Here is a 20,266-nt window from a genome sequence, read left to right as displayed (position 1 = left end):
AATATATTTATAACGTAGATGAGGAGATAAAGTGTGATATATCCACATTTGGTGAAGATAGTTACTTGGGAATGTAAACTGTGAGAAGGACAGAGAGAGAGAGGATGCAAAACAGTATAGGCAGGTTGAGTGAGTGGTTAAGTACATGACAGATGGAATGCAAACGCAGGGAAGTGCAAAGTTATTCAATTTGGAAGGGAAATGGAGAGAGGAGATTTTTATAAACAGTAAGAAATTAAAAAGCATTAGGACTCCAATACCTAACTGCCCTAATACATGAATCACAAAGCTAACATACAGGCAGTGAGTAATTAGGAAGGCAAATGCCTTTAGTATAAAGGGGTTGACAGCATGAGAGTGAAGAAGTCTTGTGAGGATGAAGGATCTCGGTGAGACCACACCCAGAGTACACTGCAGTTTTTGCCTCCTTATCCAACTCCTATACAGCTACAGTCGAAACAGCTGAATGGAATCGAGTCCAAAGTGCTTTTCAATACCTGCCATGTTTTCATAGAATTCATACAGCAGACCATTCAGCCCATCGAGTCCATACCGAACCTCCGAAGATCATCCCAAGGCCAATCCACCTAACCAACACATCTTTGGTCTATGGAAGGAGACCAGAGCCCCTGAGGGAATCTCAGGCGGACATGGGGAGAATGTGCAAACTCCATACGAAAAGTTGTCAGAGGATGGAATCGAACCCGGGTTCCTGGCACTGTGAGGTAGTAGTGCTAACCACTTCCAGCTGTGCTTTACTGGTATGGAAGGATCCAGAGGACAGATGTCAGAGTTCATTCTGAATGCTGGTAGCCTCCTTTGATGGAGCTCAAAACAACAGGAGTGGAAAAGCGGACACAAAGATTAAGTGGGATTATCGCTGGACTATTAACACAGAAACTCAGCTAATTCTCTGGGGACCCAAGTTCAAATCGTGCCTTGGCACATGGTGGAATTTGAATTCAGTAAGGAATTTGGAATTAAGCGTCTAATGATGGCCATGAAACCATTGTGGGGAAAACCCATCTGGTTCACTAATGCCCTCTAGGGAAGGAAATCTCCGTCCTTACCTGGTCTGGCCTACATGTGAGTGCAGACCCACGAACGTGGTTGACTCTTAATTGCAGCCCCCCCACCCCGGGCCTAGCCAGAGATGCCCACATCCTGTAAATGACTAAAATAAAATGCTAGGTTTTGGAGGAGGGGACTGGGAATGTGGAATCAGCTTCAGCATCAAATAGAGAAAACATTGTCTCTGTGAACACATACAATTGTGTTTCTGGGGGTGCCTTGCTGTACATAGATTCACAATGGGTGAAGTCTGTGGTTACCATGCCTTGGAATGGAGTAAAGTCAATGGATTGTCTTACTCCCACAGACTCACACTTGCCTGGTCATCCCCTCCTGGGTTCTACACGGTCTCGGTCCATTGGAACATAGAGTATTCACCCTTGGGCTCTTAGGAGACAGCACGATCATACTAGGCAGCTACTATTTCAAGTCCCTTCCATCCTAGTTTGTCCTTAACAGGGCTCTCTGTAGTGTACATAGAGTTTACAGCATGGAGATATACATTGTACTGATGGCAGCTTTCTAGTGAAGTGTTTCTAACAATTCTCCATTATGCATTAACAGATTCACAGCCCATTATCTTACAAGGCATTTGCCTTTCATAAATTCTATTTTTGTGACACATTTCAGAACGTAGGAATTGCTAGATAAGACGGAGATCCATCAGAACCACTTACCAATCTGAAAGTCATGTGCTACAGCCCTGTGCAGTTACTGTTTAGTAGTTTAACATTTTTTTTTTATTTATTCATTCATGGGATAACAGCATCGCTGGCTAGGCCAACACTTATTACCCATCCCTAATTGCCCAGAGGGCAGTTAAGAGTCAACCACATTGCTATGAGTCTGGAGTCACAGGTAGACCAGGTCAGGTAAGGATGGCAGTTTCCTTCCCTCAAGGACATTAGTGAATCAGATGGGCCTTTCCAATCAACAATGGATTCATTGTCATCATTAAACTCTTAAATTGCAGACATTTATTGAATTCAAGATTTGAACCCAGGTCCCAGTGACACCACCACTAGGCCATTGCCTCCCCCAGTTAAATGATCTATTATTTTGTTAAGTTTTCCAAATGAGTTACTTATTCCAATTTCCTCTTTCTTTTGTTGTATTTTAACTATAGTATATGAATAAGGTGCGTTTTGTTTCAAATCCAATAGTTTGATCAAACAAATTGCATCTGGAATGCAGCACTATGCACTTACTTTTAAAATAAAGGAAAGTTAGGGTCTAGGCTACCTTCTTAATACATTTGGAGGAGATTTGGTTTTGTTCATAATCCCAGGTTCCGTAAAACCTAGAGTTATCAGCGAGCAGGTCCTTGGGATTTGTCAGTTTATAGACCATGACGTTTCTCTGAGGCTTCTCTGCTGGTACAAATTACCATACACTCCTCACTCTGAGAAGCCCATTGGTTAGCCTTGGTTTCTGCTCTGAAAGTTTTACCTTCTACCGTGACAAAATATTATTTCAATGTCTCTGCCTTTTCTTCCCCTCATTCCCCTGTATAATTTCTCAAATTTCCTTCGAAAGGAAACAGCATTTAATTTAGTAAGGATAGAGAAAGAGTAACTCAAGCTTTTGCAATCTGCTGTAGCCCCACCAGTTTACTCTCATTTTAATACAGCCGTGTTTATGTTAAGCTGATTAGATCTAAACCACTTATCGCAATTTGTTCCTCTATTTTATTTTGAATGCTTCATGTATTCTGATTGAGTCTTCAATATTACTTCTTAGTGCGATTGTTTGAAAGCACCTTAAGTTGCCAACTATCCTTAAACTTTGTGCCCCTTTCTTCCCTTTTTCTAAAATTACCACACTGCTGTTACCTTAACATTCCTGATCTCTCTCTCCCCTGAACCCTCTCCCTATGCCCTTCCCATAAAGGCCTGACCTCAGCCCTGGTTACTGAATTCACCAGGACACTGGTTCCAGCTCAGATCAAGCAGAGCCCCACACCAGCTTCACGCTTGCTAGTTTAGGTGCTGTACTCCAAAATGGAAACTCCTGCCTTCCCACCCAATCCTTGAGCCATTGGCCTGCAGGGTCTTCAGCTCATTCTGCCAGAGTACCAAGTACCTCATAGCTTGTTGCCCAAACTGAAGGGTCGGAGATTTCTCCATCATGCCACGCTGAACCTCTGACACTGCCCAACTCACAGTCACAACCATTTACCTCTGATCATTGATGAATCAGAAAGTCCGACCCAATAAAAGAGATGCGATTGCCTCCCAGGGTTACCCAAGGTTCTGGGTAACCCTGCTACCTTCTGAAGTCCAGCTCAGTAAGTCACAGCTGGAGTTTCTCATACTGCGATCACAGCTGTGGCCATCCAGTACATTTCAGAGATTCCCACATCCCGCAGTTACAGCACACGACCAGTCCTGTTGTGACAGTCTATTTACTTGATTAATTCACCAGTTAACCAATGGAGTAAAGTAATAGCAACTTACATTCTCCCAGCTTGAAGACACAAAGACACCACTGGAAGTAAAACAGAAAGAATTTGTACGTGTATTTATATATACGTATAAAATATATGCAAAACAATTCAGCACCTCTTTCACCCTCTGCCCCATATTCCCAATTGCACCAACTTCCCAACGTAGGCCTTTACGTTACAAAGCATCTGTCCCCAGTCAGAGTAATTTAGCACAGAAACAGACCCTTCGGTCCAACTAGTCCATGCTGACCATAATCCCAAACTAGACCAATCCTACCTGCCTGCTCCTGATCCATAACCCTCTAAGCCTTTCCTATTCATGTACTTAGTCAAATGTAATTGCACAGACATCCACCATTTCCATCAACACTATCTGTACCACTCATCATTTTATAAAGTTCTATAAAGTTCACCTCTGAGCCTCCTACACTCCAGTGAGAGAAGTCCCAACCTATCCAGCCTTTCTCTGTCACTCAAACCTTCCATACCCGGCAACATCCTGATAAATTTCCTCTGAACCCTCTCCAGCTTAATAATGTCCTTCCTAAAATTGGGCGACCAGAAGTGGTAACACTGATGGAGCTCAGATTGCCACCCTATCTGCTCTTTCCGCTTCAGGAGGTGAATACTATGAGGAGAACACAAAGAGACAACAAACGTACAAAAATACAATAAGACAGTCTGAAATAGGTAGTAGCCCTGAGTGCTGGTCAGTGTAAAACTCTCGTCCCAGTACATATATGAAGCTATTGCTGTTATGTCCCTAATTCCTATCTAGCACTTGTCTGTCTGGAATATGGGAAATGCTCTGTTAGAGTGCAAGGGGAAGGTATAAAAGAGACCTAAGGGGCAACGTTTTCACACAGAGGGTGGTACATGTATGGAATGAGCTGCCAGAGGAAGTGGTGGAGGCTGGTACAATTGCAACATTTAAGAGGCATCTGGATGGGTATATGAATAGGAAGGGTTTGGAGGGATATGGGCCGGGTGTTGGCAGGTGGGACTAGATTGGGTTGGGTTATCTGGACGGCTGGGACCGAAGGGTCTGTTTCCGTGCTGTACATCTCTATGACTCTAAGTGGGATCCTTAATGAATTTAACAACCTCCTTCCTAATGGCTAGCGAGATAGACCCAAGGCAGAAGTGTCCCCGCATCTAACATGAGCATTTTCTCTGCACACTGAAATCTTCTTCAGATCTATTATTTCCTTTCCTTCAACTCCTGCGTGCTGAACTGAAGGGATCATGACATTTCCCCTGAAATTTTTGTTCCTAATCCAGGTCGTGGGCACCTAATAAATTCTCACTGCATCATTTCAAAACTAATTCCCCGATCGCCTGCACATTATTTATGGCTTTTCAGCGTCGGAGAGGCCCTGTAAAGCAAGTATGAGTGCCTCATTGCAATCTCTGCTATTACACAAACTTCCCACAATCACTCTAGCTGGTAAATAAAATCCAATTAAAGCAACTTTTCAGGAACACATTGTCCACCCCACAACATTCTTGGTCATATTACGACCGCTCAAGTCATTTGAAAGTAAAGATCTGATGCTTAAATATTGCTACAGTTAGCAGGCTTATTTTATCTTGCCTTTGCTTTCCTGTCCATCTCAGACAAAGATTTGAGTCTGCGGACCTCTGCCACCCCAGCTCAGTTGTCCACTCCCCCATGGGGGTGGAGATTTAGTTGCAGTCAGCTCGCACATGACTTTGAGAAATCCATAAAACAACTTGCATCCTGGTTTCCAACCCCTCTGTGGTCCCTCTTCTCCTGATCTCTCATCTTCTCCAGCCCCTCAACAGTCTGTGGTACCAATGATGCGCATCTCCTCATTGGTCAATCTCTCCACTTTACCATTCTCCTCCTGCTGCCCAAGCATCTTATCACTGGGCTGAAAACCTCAAATTGAGGCCCTGTCAACTTTTGTCTGATTTCTCTCCCTTGAAGTGCCTCAGGAGATTTTAGTCCATTCACACCATGATAGAAATTCAAGCATTTTCTGCCATTCACTGCCAATGAGAAGTAATGCTGGAAAATAAGGTCTTCCCCTCATGTAGCTGTCGAGTCTGGAATCTCTGCATTTTTATTTATCATGTAGTTCTTTATCAGTGATGCTGGAGTGGGGTGAAGGAATCATAGAATCCCTACCGTGTAGAAGCAGGCCATTCAGCCCATCAAGTCCACACTGACCCTCTGAAGAGCATCCCACCCAGACCCACTTCACCCTACTCTACCCTTGTAACCCCACATATCCCATGGCTAACCCACCTAGCCTGCACATCCCGGCACACTGTGGGCAATTTAGCACGGCCAATCTATCCAACCTGTCCATCTTTGGATTATGGGAGGAAACTGGAGCAACCAAAGGAAACCCACGCAGACACGGGGAGAAGGTGCAGACTCCACACAGACAATTGCCCGAGGCTGGAATCGAACCCAGGTCCCTGGCACTATGAGGCAGCAGTGCTAGCCAGTGAGCCACCATGCTGAAGAGAGTCCACAAGATGTGCAATTAACACTTGGAAACATGCAATATTTTTAATTGCTTATTTCCTGAGGGACCTCTACAAATATCCTTCTAACGTACACCAGCACAGGACATGCCCAGTGTCTGCTTCCTCAAATCAATGGCAATTCTGTTGGCCATGGCAAATGACTCCACTCAACAGTGTACCTTATGGCGAGCTTGCTACCTGAGGCAGACCACCCATGTCTGTCACACTAGTAGGTCAGCAAGCATGATTGCAAGGTGACTGGGAATGGAGTTGGTGCTGACCAGAGTGGTTAGTGGCATGCAGTCAGGGGGTTGGGTGGACTAAGCAGCAGACAACCAGGAATAGCCAGATTGTGGGAAAGACAGTCAATTGAAAGGGGATTTGTTTTTTACAAAAATCACTCTTTCTCAGGCCAATTCTATTCATCTGTATCAGCAGGAATAGGAACTACTGCTTGCAGATCAGCCTCTCCAGCCACCAAAGAACATACGCACCCTGGGTGTAATCTATCTCCCCTAGAGAGAACTTCTACATCACCATTTTTGATAGCAGACTCACTGAAACATGAACCCTTTAACATGCAGTACAGAACTGTGATCACTGAATGTGAGGGTCTTATGGTGTGGTGGTTGTGTCCCTACCTCTCGGGCAAGATTTTGATTTGATTTGTAATTGGCACATTTACCGAGATACAGTGAATGGTATTGTATTGTGTGCTATCCAGGCAAATCAAACCCTGCATAAGTACATCAGGGTAATAGAACAGAACCGAGAATTTAGTGTTACAGCTACAGAGAAAATGCAGAGATAGATCAACGACAAGGAGAGGTCCATTCGTAAATCTGGTAACAGTGGAAAAGAAGCAGTTCTTAAGTCTGTTGGTACATGCGTTGGTGGGGATGGGATAAATTATGCAGTGGGTGACTCGCTCAAAGCTGTCCAATTTAGAGGAACAATGAATCGCGCTACACAAGCCTTGAGGTATTGACTGTTTATTTGTGAGAGACAAGTCGACCTAATGGTCAAAAGTCACTCTGATGAGATACAGAGAGTTGCGTGGTTATATAAGGTGCAATCATTTAACAATTAGCAATCTGTTAATTGAACTATAATGAGTAAATAGGCGCTTTGCCCTGTCCCTAGCCCCAGTCACGTAGTGTCTGGGCAGTGCTAGTTAGTAGCTGAGAAGCAAGTGTTAGTATTCTTGTAAAAGAAGAACATTCCCATGCTTGGAAAGAGTTTCACTATCGTGTGTTAGTACAGCTACAAGGTCAACCACCTCATTGAGCCTGGGAACGCACAAGCTTAACAAGCAGACACTGATATGAGATTTAAAATGGTTTCCAGGCTTTTAATATGTGACAAGATGGCTGCTTTGGTTATAACAAACCTCCCACGTGCATTTAAGCTTCTGTCCGACGGAAGAGGGTGGAAGAGGGGTTTGGGTTACATTGACTGCATTCCTGAGGCAGTAGGAAGTACAGATGGAGTCAATGGAAGGAAGATGGTTCAAGTCATACTTCCTCGAGAAATATGTAATAACATCTCTGAACAGTTGATGAGAAAATACCTACAAAAGGTGTCTGATCCAAATTCCACAAATAAAATGTCATAGTGTCATAGAGATGTACAGCACAGAAACAGACCCTTCAGTCCAACTCGTCCATGCCGACCAGATATCCAAACTTGATCTAGTCCCATTTGCCAGCATTTGGCCCATATCTCTCAAGACACTTCCTACTCATATACCCATAAATGCTGTCATTGTACCAGCCTCCACCATTTCCTCTGGCAGCTCATTTCCATACATGCACCATCCTCTGTGTGAAAAAGTTGCCTCTAACGTCCTTTTAGTATCTTTCCCCTCTCACCTTAAACCTATGCTCTTTAGTTTTGGATTCCCCTACCCTGGGGAAAAGACCTTGCCTATTTACCCTATCCATGCCCCTCATGATTTTATAAACCTCTGTCAGGTCACCCCTCAGCCTCCGATGCTCCAGGGAAAATATCCCCAGCCTGTTCAGACTCTCCCTTTCGCTCAAATCCTCCAACATCCTGGCAACATCTTTTTCTCGTGTGCATTAGTTTGTTATTTCAGAACTTTTTTTTTTAAAAATGACTTTTTGTTTTAAAAATAGCACATTTCACAATCATCACACAAATAGATTTTTCAACATAAGAAAACAACTTGTAAACAAAGAGTCAGTCCACTGCAGCAGGGAGCCATTTGACTCATTAATCCTCTATTCACTCAGATTTTACATACACCTCTTTTGGGACAAACCTGCAGCTGGGTGAGTGCATCATCAGACTGAAACATTGATAACAAAAGTGTTGCGAGATCATGGGAGAGGAAAAAAAAAATTAATGATTAGTTTCTGACACAATTTCAGTTTTAGATTAGATTACTTACAGTGTGGAAACAGGCCCTTCGGCCCAACAAGTCCACACCGACCCGCCGAAGCGCAACCCACCCAGCCCCATTCCCTTACATTTGCCTCGTCACCTAACACTACAGGCAATTTAGCATGGCCAGAAGAGTGCAGAGATAATTGTACAAAGGTGTTCAAGGCCTCAGTTAGCGTGCTGTGTGTAGTACTGGAAGTTCAGAGAAAACCTGTGGTAAGGTTCCCAAGTCAATATCCTTTGATCTTGCCAATGATAAGGGGAGTAATGTAGGAGGCCCCTGTTGATAAAACGGTTTGTAGCTTATGAGAGTTGTGATGGGTAAATAGTGATTCAATTGTTTCCTCTTGTCAGTAACAAGGTGGCAGAGTTTAATCGACAAAAACAGATAGCAAAAGACAGTAAATAAACAGTTACACAAAGGGTACACATCAGATAATGGAATTTTCTGCCAAAAAAACCATTGTTAAGGCAGAACCCCACAATTATCTGCAAGGAGAAATATTTTTTTCTAAAACTGACTCCAACAAGAGAAGTCCTGACAATAGGCCTGTTAACTCTCCAGGATGGTTCCGGAGTTTGTGGAATTAAAGTTCGACAGCCTGGACACTGACATTTCTGTTCCTTTTCCTATCACTTTCATTTGGGGGTGACTGAGCAATGCAACACATGTCAGAACATCGATGTGGATACTTGAGTATTAATCATTACACGTGGGGACACCACCCACCACATGCGCGGCAGGTACTCATGTGACTCAGCCAAAGCTATCAACCTCATACGCTGCAGGCAACGATGCTCCAAGGTATGGTATTTGGGTGAAACCCAAGCAGATACTACGACAATGGGTGAATGAACAGAGCACAGCAGTCGCCACAGGCAAGCAACCTCCCAGTGGAGGAGCACTTCAGCGGTCAAGGGCACTCGGATCTTCATGACAATGCCCTCCAAGGCAGACTACGGGATGCACAACAATGCAGAGTTGCCAAGCAGAGGCTGATACTCAAGTTCGGCAGCTATGAGGACAGCCTCAACCAGGACCGAGGGTACATGGCGCACGACAGGTGTCTTCACCAGACTATCCTCTCCGACACACACACAAATGCACGCGCACATTCCCTCTCCCTCACACACACGGACAGACACATTCCCCCGCCCTCTCACACAGACACACACACACTCCCCCTCTATCACACACACACACACACACACTCCCCCTCCCTCCTACACACACACACTCCCTCTCCCTCCCACACACACACACACTCCCTCTCCCTCTCACACACACACACACTCCCCCTCCCTCCCACACACACACTCCCCCTCCCTCCCACACACACACTCCCCCTCCCTCCCACACACACACTCCCCCTCCCTCCCACACACACACTCCCCCCCCCTCCCACACACAAACTCCCCCCCCTCCCTCCCACACACACACAAACCCCCCCTCCCCCCACACACACACAAACTCCCCCTCCCTCCCACACACACACCCCCCCTCCCTCCCTCCCACACACACACAAACTCCCCCTCCCTCCCACACACACACAAACCCCCCCCCTCCCACACACACACACACTCCCCCTCCCTCCCACACACACACTCCCCCTCCCTCCCACACACACACTCCCCCTCCCTCCCTCCCACACACACACAAACTCCCCCTCCCTCCCACACACACACACTCCCCCTCCCTCCCACACACACACTCCCCCTCCCTCCCACACACACACTCCCCCTCCCTCCCACACACACACTCCCCCTCCCTCCCTCCCACACACACACACACTCCCCCTCCCTCCCTCCCACACACACACAAACTCCCCCTCCCTCCCTCCCACACACACACAAACTCCCCCTCCCTCCCACACACACACAAACTCCCCCTCCCTCCCACACACACACTCCCCCTCCCTCCCACACACACACTCCCCCTCCCTCCCTCCCACACACACACAAACTCCCCCTCCCTCCCACACACACACACTCCCTCACCCTCCCACACACACACTCCCCCTCCCTCCCTCCCACACACACACTCCCCCTCCCTCCCACACACACACACTCCCCCTCCCTCCCACACACACACACACTCCCCCTCCCTCCCACACACACACACACTCCCCCTCCCTCCCTCCCACACACACACACACACACTCCCCCTCCCTCCCTCCCACACACACACACACACTCCCCCTCCCTCCCACACACACTCCCCCTCCCTCCCACACACACACACTCCCACTCCCTCTCACACACACACACTCCCTCTCCCTCTCCCTCACACACTCCCTCTCCCTCTCTCGCACACACTCCCTCTCCCTCTCTCTCACACACACACTCCCTCTCCCTCACACACACACTCCCTCTCCCTCACACACACACTCCCTCTCCCTCTCCCTCTCCCTCACACACACACTCCCACTCCCTCTCTCGCACACTCCCACTCCCTCTCTCGCACACACTCACTCTCCCTCTCACACACACACTCCCTCTCCCTCACACACTCCCTCTCCCTCTCTCTCACACACACACTCCCACTCCCTCTCTCTCACACACACACTCCCTCTCCCTCACACACTCCCTCTCCCTCACACACTCTCCTCTCCCTCACACACACACTCCCTCTCCCTCACACACTCCCTCTCCCTCTCTCTCACACACACACTCCCTCTCCCTCTCTCTCACACACACACTCCCTCTCCCTCACACACTCCCTCTCCCTCACACACTCCCTCTCCCTCACACACACACTCCCTCTCCCTCACACACACACTCCCTCTCCCTCTCTCTCACACACACACTCCCTCTCCCTCTCTCTCACACACACTCCCTCTCCCTCTCTCTCACACACACACTCCCTCTCTCTCACACACACACTCCCTCTCTCTCACACACACACTCCCTCTCCCTCGCTCTCACACTCCCTCTCCCTCTCTCTCACACACACTCCCTCTCCCTCTCTCTCACACACACACTCCCTCTCTCTCACACACACACTCCCTCTCTCTCACACACACACTCCCTCTCCCTCGCTCTCACACACACACTCCCTCGCTCTCACACACACACTCCCTCGCTCTCACACACACACTCCCTCTCCCTCACACACACACTCCCTCTCCCTCACACACACACTCCCTCTCCCTCACACACACACTCCCTCTCCCTCACACACACACTCCCTCTCCCTCACACACACACTCCCTCTCCCTCACACACACACTCCCTCTCCCTCACACACACACTCCCTCTCCCTCACACACACACACACACTCCCTCTCCCTCACACACACACACACACTCCCTCTCCCTCGCCCTCACACACACACTCCCTCTCCCTCGCCCTCACACACACACTCCCTCTCCCTCGCCCTCACACACACACTCCCTCTCCCTCGCCCTCACACACACACTCCCTCTCCCTCACACACTCCCTCTCCCTCACACACTCCCTCTCCCTCACACACACACTCCCTCTCCCTCACACACTCCCTCTCCCTCTCCCTCTCCCTCACACACTCCCTCTCCCTCACACACTCCCTCTCCCTCACACACACACTCCCTCTCCCTCACACACACACTCCCTCTCCCTCACACACACACTCCCTCTCCCTCTCTCTCACACACACACTCCCTCTCCCTCTCTCTCACACACACTCCCTCTCCCTCTCTCTCACACACACACTCCCTCTCTCTCACACACACACTCCCTCTCTCTCACACACACACTCCCTCTCCCTCGCTCTCACACTCCCTCTCCCTCTCTCTCACACACACTCCCTCTCCCTCTCTCTCACACACACACTCCCTCTCTCTCACACACACACTCCCTCTCTCTCACACACACACTCCCTCTCCCTCGCTCTCACACACACACTCCCTCGCTCTCACACACACACTCCCTCGCTCTCTCACACACACACTCCCTCGCTCTCACACACACACTCCCTCGCTCTCACACACACACTCCCTCTCCCTCACACACACACTCCCTCTCCCTCACACACACACTCCCTCTCCCTCACACACACACTCCCTCTCCCTCACACACACACTCCCTCTCCCTCACACACACACTCCCTCTCCCTCACACACACACTCCCTCTCCCTCACACACACACTCCCTCTCCCTCACACACACACTCCCTCTCCCTCGCCCTCACACACACACTCCCTCTCCCTCGCCCTCACACACACACTCCCTCTCCCTCGCCCTCACACACACACTCCCTCTCCCTCGCCCTCACACACACACTCCCTCTCCCTCGCCCTCACACACACACTCCCTCTCCCTCGCCCTCACACACACACTCCCTCTCCCTCGCCCTCACACACACACTCCCTCTCCCTCGCCCTCACACACACACTCCCTCTCCCTCGCCCTCACACACACACTCCCTCTCCCTCGCCCTCACACACACACTCCCTCTCCCTCGCCCTCACACACACACTCCCTCTCCCTCGCCCTCACACACACACTCCCTCTCCCTCGCCCTCACACACACACTCCCTCTCCCTCGCCCTCACACACACACTCCCTCTCCCTCGCCCTCACACACACACTCCCTCTCCCTCGCCCTCACACACACACTCCCTCTCCCTCGCCCTCACACACACACTCCCTCTCCCTCGCCCTCACACACACACTCCCTCTCCCTCGCCCTCACACACACACTCCCTCTCCCTCGCCCTCACACACACACTCCCTCTCCCTCGCCCTCACACACACACTCCCTCTCCCTCGCCCTCACACACACACTCCCTCTCCCTCGCCCTCACACACACACTCCCTCTCCCTCGCCCTCACACACACACTCCCTCTCCCTCGCCCTCACACACACACTCCCTCTCCCTCGCCCTCACACACACACTCCCTCTCCCTCGCCCTCACACACACACTCCCTCTCCCTCGCCCTCACACACACACTCCCTCTCCCTCGCCCTCACACACACACTCCCTCTCCCTCGCCCTCACACACACACTCCCTCTCCCTCGCCCTCACACACACACTCCCTCTCCCTCGCCCTCACACACACACTCCCTCTCCCTCGCCCTCACACACACACTCCCTCTCCCTCGCCCTCACACACACACTCCCTCTCCCTCGCCCTCACACACACACTCCCTCTCCCTCGCCCTCACACACACACTCCCTCTCCCTCGCCCTCACACACACACTCCCTCTCCCTCGCCCTCACACACACACTCCCTCTCCCTCGCCCTCACACACACACTCCCTCTCCCTCGCCCTCACACACACACTCCCTCTCCCTCGCCCTCACACACACACTCCCTCTCCCTCGCCCTCACACACACACTCCCTCTCCCTCGCCCTCACACACACACTCCCTCTCCCTCGCCCTCACACACACACTCCCTCTCCCTCGCCCTCACACACACACTCCCTCTCCCTCGCCCTCACACACACACTCCCTCTCCCTCGCCCTCACACACACACTCCCTCTCCCTCGCCCTCACACACACACTCCCTCTCCCTCGCCCTCACACACACACTCCCTCTCCCTCGCCCTCACACACACACTCCCTCTCCCTCGCCCTCACACACACACTCCCTCTCCCTCGCCCTCACACACACACTCCCTCTCCCTCGCCCTCACACACACACTCCCTCTCCCTCGCCCTCACACACACACTCCCTCTCCCTCGCCCTCACACACACACTCCCTCTCCCTCGCCCTCACACACACACTCCCTCTCCCTCGCCCTCACACACACACTCCCTCTCCCTCGCCCTCACACACACACTCCCTCTCCCTCGCCCTCACACACACACTCCCTCTCCCTCGCCCTCACACACACACTCCCTCTCCCTCGCCCTCACACACACACTCCCTCTCCCTCGCCCTCACACACACACTCCCTCTCCCTCGCCCTCACACACACACTCCCTCTCCCTCGCCCTCACACACACACTCCCTCTCCCTCGCCCTCACACACACACTCCCTCTCCCTCGCCCTCACACACACACTCCCTCTCCCTCGCCCTCACACACACACTCCCTCTCCCTCGCCCTCACACACACACTCCCTCTCCCTCGCCCTCACACACACACTCCCTCTCCCTCGCCCTCACACACACACTCCCTCTCCCTCGCCCTCACACACACACTCCCTCTCCCTCGCCCTCACACACACACTCCCTCTCCCTCTCCCTCGCCCTCACACACACACTCCCTCTCCCTCGCCCTCACACACACACTCCCTCTCCCTCGCCCTCACACACACACTCCCTCTCCCTCGCCCTCACACACACACTCCCTCTCCCTCGCCCTCACACACACACTCCCTCTCCCTCGCCCTCACACACACACTCCCTCTCCCTCGCCCTCACACACACACTCCCTCTCCCTCGCCCTCACACACACACTCCCTCTCCCTCGCCCTCACACACACACTCCCTCTCCCTCGCCCTCACACACACACTCCCTCTCCCTCGCCCTCACACACACACTCCCTCTCCCTCGCCCTCACACACACACTCCCTCTCCCTCGCCCTCACACACACACTCCCTCTCCCTCGCCCTCACACACACACTCCCTCTCCCTCGCCCTCACACACACACTCCCTCTCCCTCGCCCTCACACACACACTCCCTCTCCCTCGCCCTCACACACACACTCCCTCTCCCTCGCCCTCACACACACACTCCCTCTCCCTCGCCCTCACACACACACTCCCTCTCCCTCGCCCTCACACACACACTCCCTCTCCCTCGCCCTCACACACACACTCCCTCTCCCTCGCCCTCACACACACACTCCCTCTCCCTCGCCCTCACACACACACTCCCTCTCCCTCGCCCTCACACACACACTCCCTCTCCCTCGCCCTCACACACACACTCCCTCTCCCTCGCCCTCACACACACACTCCCTCTCCCTCGCCCTCACACACACACTCCCTCTCCCTCGCCCTCACACACACACTCCCTCTCCCTCGCCCTCACACACACACTCCCTCTCCCTCGCTCTCACACACACACTCCCTCTCCCTCGCTCTCACACACACACTCCCTCTCCCTCGCTCTCACACACACACTCCCTCTCCCTCGCTCTCACACACACACTCCCTCTCCCTCGCTCTCACACACACACTCCCTCTCCCTCGCTCTCACACACACACTCCCTCTCCCTCGCTCTCACACACACACTCCCTCTCCCTCGCTCCTCACACACACACTCCCTCTCCCTCGCTCTCACACACACACTCCCTCTCCCTCGCTCTCACACACACACTCCCTCTCCCTCGCTCTCACACACACACTCCCTCTCCCTCGCTCTCACACACACACTCCCTCTCCCTCGCTCTCACACACACACTCCCTCTCCCTCGCTCTCACACACACACTCCCTCTCCCTCGCTCTCACACACACACTCCCTCTCCCTCGCTCTCACACACACACTCCCTCTCCCTCGCTCTCACACACACACTCCCTCTCCCTCGCTCTCACACACACACTCCCTCTCCCTCGCTCTCACACACACACTCCCTCTCCCTCGCTCTCACACACACACTCCCTCTCCCTCGCTCTCACACACACACTCCCTCTCCCTCGCTCTCACACACACACTCCCTCTCCCTCGCTCTCACACACACACTCCCTCTCCCTCGCTCTCACACACACACTCCCTCTCCCTCGCTCTCACACACACTCCTCTCCTCGCTCTCACACACACTCCCTCTCCCTCGCTCTCACACACACACTCCCTCTCCCTCGCTCTCACACACACACTCCCTCTCCCTCGCTCTCACACACACACTCCCTCTCCCTCGCTCTCACACACACACTCCCTCTCCCTCGCTCTCACACACACACTCCCTCTCCCTCGCTCTCACACACACACTCCCTCTCCCTCGCTCTCACACACACACTCCCTCTCCCTCGCTCTCACACACACTCCTCTCCTCGCTCTCACACACACTCCCTCTCCTCGCTCTCACACACACACTCCCTCTCCCTCGCTCTCACACACACACTCCCTCTCCCTCGCTCTCACACACACACTCCCTCTCCCTCGCTCTCACACACACACTCCCTCTCCCTCGCTCTCACACACACACTCCCTCTCCCTCGCTCTCACACACACACTCCCTCTCCCTCGCTCTCACACACACACTCCCTCTCCCTCGCTCTCACACACACACTCCCTCTCCCTCGCTCTCACACACACACTCCCTCTCCCTCGCTCTCACACACACACTCCCTCTCCCTCGCTCTCACACACACACTCCCTCTCCCTCGCTCTCACACACACACTCCCTCTCCCTCGCTCTCACACACACACTCCCTCTCCCTCGCTCTCACACACACACTCCCTCTCCCTCGCTCTCACACACACACTCCCTCTCCCTCGCTCTCACACACACACTCCCTCTCCCTCGCTCTCACACACACACTCCCTCTCCCTCGCTCTCACACACACACTCCTCTCCCTCGCTCTCACACACACACTCCCTCTCCCTCGCTCTCACACACACACTCCCTCTCCCTCGCTCTCACACACACACTCCCTCTCCCTCGCTCTCACACACACACTCCCTCTCCCTCGCTCTCACACACACACTCCCTCTCCCTCGCTCTCACACACACACTCCCTCTCCCTCGCTCTCACACACACACTCCCTCTCCCTCGCTCTCACACACACACTCTCCTCGCTCCCTCTCCCTCGCTCTCACACACACACTCCCTCTCCCTCGCTCTCACACACACACTCCCTCTCCCTCGCTCTCACACACACACTCCCTCTCCCTCGCTCTCACACACACACTCCCTCTCCCTCGCTCTCACACACACACTCCCTCTCCCTCGCTCTCACACACACACTCCCTCTCCTCGCTCTCACACACACACTCCCTCTCCCTCGCTCTCACACACACACTCCCTCTCCTCGCTCTCACACACACACTCCCTCTCCCTCGCTCTCACACACACACTCCCTCTCCCTCGCTCTCACACACACACTCCCTCTCCCTCGCTCTCACACACACACTCCCTCTCCCTCGCTCTCACACACACACTCCCTCTCCCTCGCTCTCACACACACCACTCCCTCTCCCTCGCTCTCACACACACACTCCCTCTCCCTCGCTCTCACACACACACTCCCTCTCCCTCGCTCTCACACACACACTCCCTCTCCCTCGCTCTCACACACACACTCCCTCTCCCTCGCTCTCACACACACACTCCCTCTCCCTCGCTCTCACACACACACTCCCTCTCCCTCGCTCTCACACACACACTCCCTCTCCCTCGCTCTCACACACACACTCCCTCTCCCTCGCTCTCACACACACACTCCCTCTCCCTCGCTCTCACACACACACTCCCTCTCCCTCGCTCTCACACACACACTCCCTCTCCCTCGCTCTCACACACACACTCCCTCTCCCTCGCTCTCACACACACACTCCCTCTCCCTCGCTCTCACACACACACTCCCTCTCCCTCGCTCTCACACACACACTCCCTCTCCCTCGCTCTCACACACACACTCCCTCTCCCTCGCTCTCACACACACACTCCCTCTCCCTCGCTCTCACACACACACTCCCTCTCCCTCGCTCTCACACACACACTCCCTCTCCCTCGCTCTCACACACACACTCCCTCTCCCTCGCTCTCACACACACACTCCCTCTCCCTCGCTCTCACACACACACTCCCTCTCCCTCGCTCTCACACACACACTCCCTCTCCCTCGCTCTCACACACACACTCCCTCTCCCTCGCTCTCACACACACACTCCCTCTCCCTCGCTCTCACACACACACTCCCTCTCCCTCGCTCTCACACACACACTCCCTCTCCCTCGCTCTCACACACACACTCCCTCTCCCTCGCTCTCACACACACACTCCCTCTCCCTCGCTCTCACACACACACTCCCTCTCCCTCGCTCTCACACACACACTCCCTCTCCCTCGCTCTCACACACACACTCCCTCTCCCTCGCTCTCACACACACACTCCCTCTCCCTCGCTCTCACACACACACTCCCTCTCCCTCGCTCTCACACACACACTCCCTCTCCCTCGCTCTCACACACACACTCCCTCTCCCTCGCTCTCACACACACACTCCCTCTCCCTCGCTCTCACACACACACTCCCTCTCCCTCGCTCTCACACACACACTCCCTCTCCCTCGCTCTCACACACACACTCCCTCTCCCTCGCTCTCACACACACACTCCCTCTCCCTCGCTCTCACACACACACTCCCTCTCCCTCGCTCTCACACACACACTCCCTCTCCCTCGCTCTCACACACACACTCCCTCTCCCTCGCTCTCACACACACACTCCCTCTCCCTCGCTCTCACACACACACTCCCTCTCCCTCGCTCTCACACACACACTCCCTCTCCCTCGCTCTCACACACACACTCCCTCTCCCTCGCTCTCACACACACACTCCCTCTCCCTCGCTCTCACACACACACTCCCTCTCCCTCGCTCTCACACACACACTCCCTCTCCCTCGCTCTCACACACACACTCCCTCTCCCTCGCTCTCACACACACACTCCCTCTCCCTCGCTCTCAGCACACACACTCCCTCTCCCTCGCTCTCACACACACACACTCCCTCTCCCTCGCTCTCACACACACACTCCCTCTCCCTCGCTCTCACACACACACTCCCTCTCCCTCGCTCTCACACACACACTCCCTCTCCCTCGCTCTCACACACACACTCCCTCTCCTCGCTCTCACACACACTCCTCTCCTCGCTCTCACACACACACTCCCTCTCCCTCGCTCTCACACACACACTCCCTCTCCCTCGCTCTCACACACACACTCCCTCTCCCTCGCTCTCACACACACACTCCCTCTCCCTCGCTCTCACACACACACTCCCTCTCCCTCGCTCTCACACACACACTCCCTCTCCCTCGCTCTCACACACACACTCCCTCTCCCTCGCTCTCACACACACACTCCCTCTCACCCCTCGCTCTCACACACACACTCCCTCTCCCTCGCTCTCACACACACACTCCCTCTCCCTCGCTCTCACACACACACTCCCTCTCCCTCGCTCTCACACACACACTCCCTCTCCCTCGCTCTCACACACACACTCCCTCTCCCTCGCTCTCACACACACACTCCCTCTCCCTCGCTCTCACACACACACTCCCTCTCCTCGCTCTCACACACACACTCCCTCTCCCTCGCTCTCACACACACACTCCCTCTCCCTCGCTCTCACACACACACTCCCTCTCCCTCGCTCTCACACACACACTCCCTCTCCCTCGCTCTCACACACACACTCCCTCTCCCTCGCTCTCACACACACACTCCTCTCCCTCGCTCTCACACACACACTCCCTCTCCCTCGCTCTCACACACACACTCCCTCTCCCTCGCTCTCACACACACACTCCCTCTCCCTCGCTCTCACACACACACTCCCTCTCCCTCGCTCTCACACACACACTCCCTCTCCCTCGCTCTCACACACACACTCCCTCTCCCTCGCTCTCACACACACACTCCTCTCCCTCGCTCTCACACACACACTCCCTCTCCCTCGCTCTCACACACACACCCTCTCCCTCGCTCTCACACACACACTCCCTCTCCTCGCTCTCACACACACACTCCCTCTCCCTCGCTCTCACACACACTCCCTCTCCTCGCTCTCACACACACACTCCCTCTCCCTCGCTCTCACACACACACTCCCTCTCCCTCGCTCTCACACACACACTCCCTCTCCTCGCTCTCACACACACACTCCCTCTCCCTCGCTCTCACACACACACTCCTCTCTCCCTCGCTCTCACACACACACTC

At 53.4% G+C, this 20,266-nt stretch overlaps 1 protein-coding gene across 3 annotated transcripts in view; it reads right to left on the bottom strand.

The window, feature by feature from the left end:
• The window catches only part of large1 (LARGE xylosyl- and glucuronyltransferase 1), a 498,409-nt gene that overhangs the window by 379,902 nt on the left and 98,241 nt on the right, over window positions 1–20,266 (bottom strand). The window contains exon 3 of one of the 3 annotated variants that reach the window (XM_072552482.1): window positions 3,528–3,558. The exons of the other annotated variants lie outside the window; for them this stretch is intronic. The gene's annotated coding sequence lies outside the window, so the exon portion shown is untranslated. The remainder of the gene's footprint in view (window positions 1–3,527; window positions 3,559–20,266) is intronic. 3 annotated transcript variants of the gene reach the window in all.

This window comes from Chiloscyllium punctatum, chromosome 32, assembly GCF_047496795.1.
Source record: "Chiloscyllium punctatum isolate Juve2018m chromosome 32, sChiPun1.3, whole genome shotgun sequence".
Lineage (NCBI taxonomy): Eukaryota > Metazoa > Chordata > Chondrichthyes > Orectolobiformes > Hemiscylliidae > Chiloscyllium > Chiloscyllium punctatum.
Note: the sequence above shows the minus strand (reverse complement) of the source record. Positions and strands in the feature narration are given on the sequence as shown.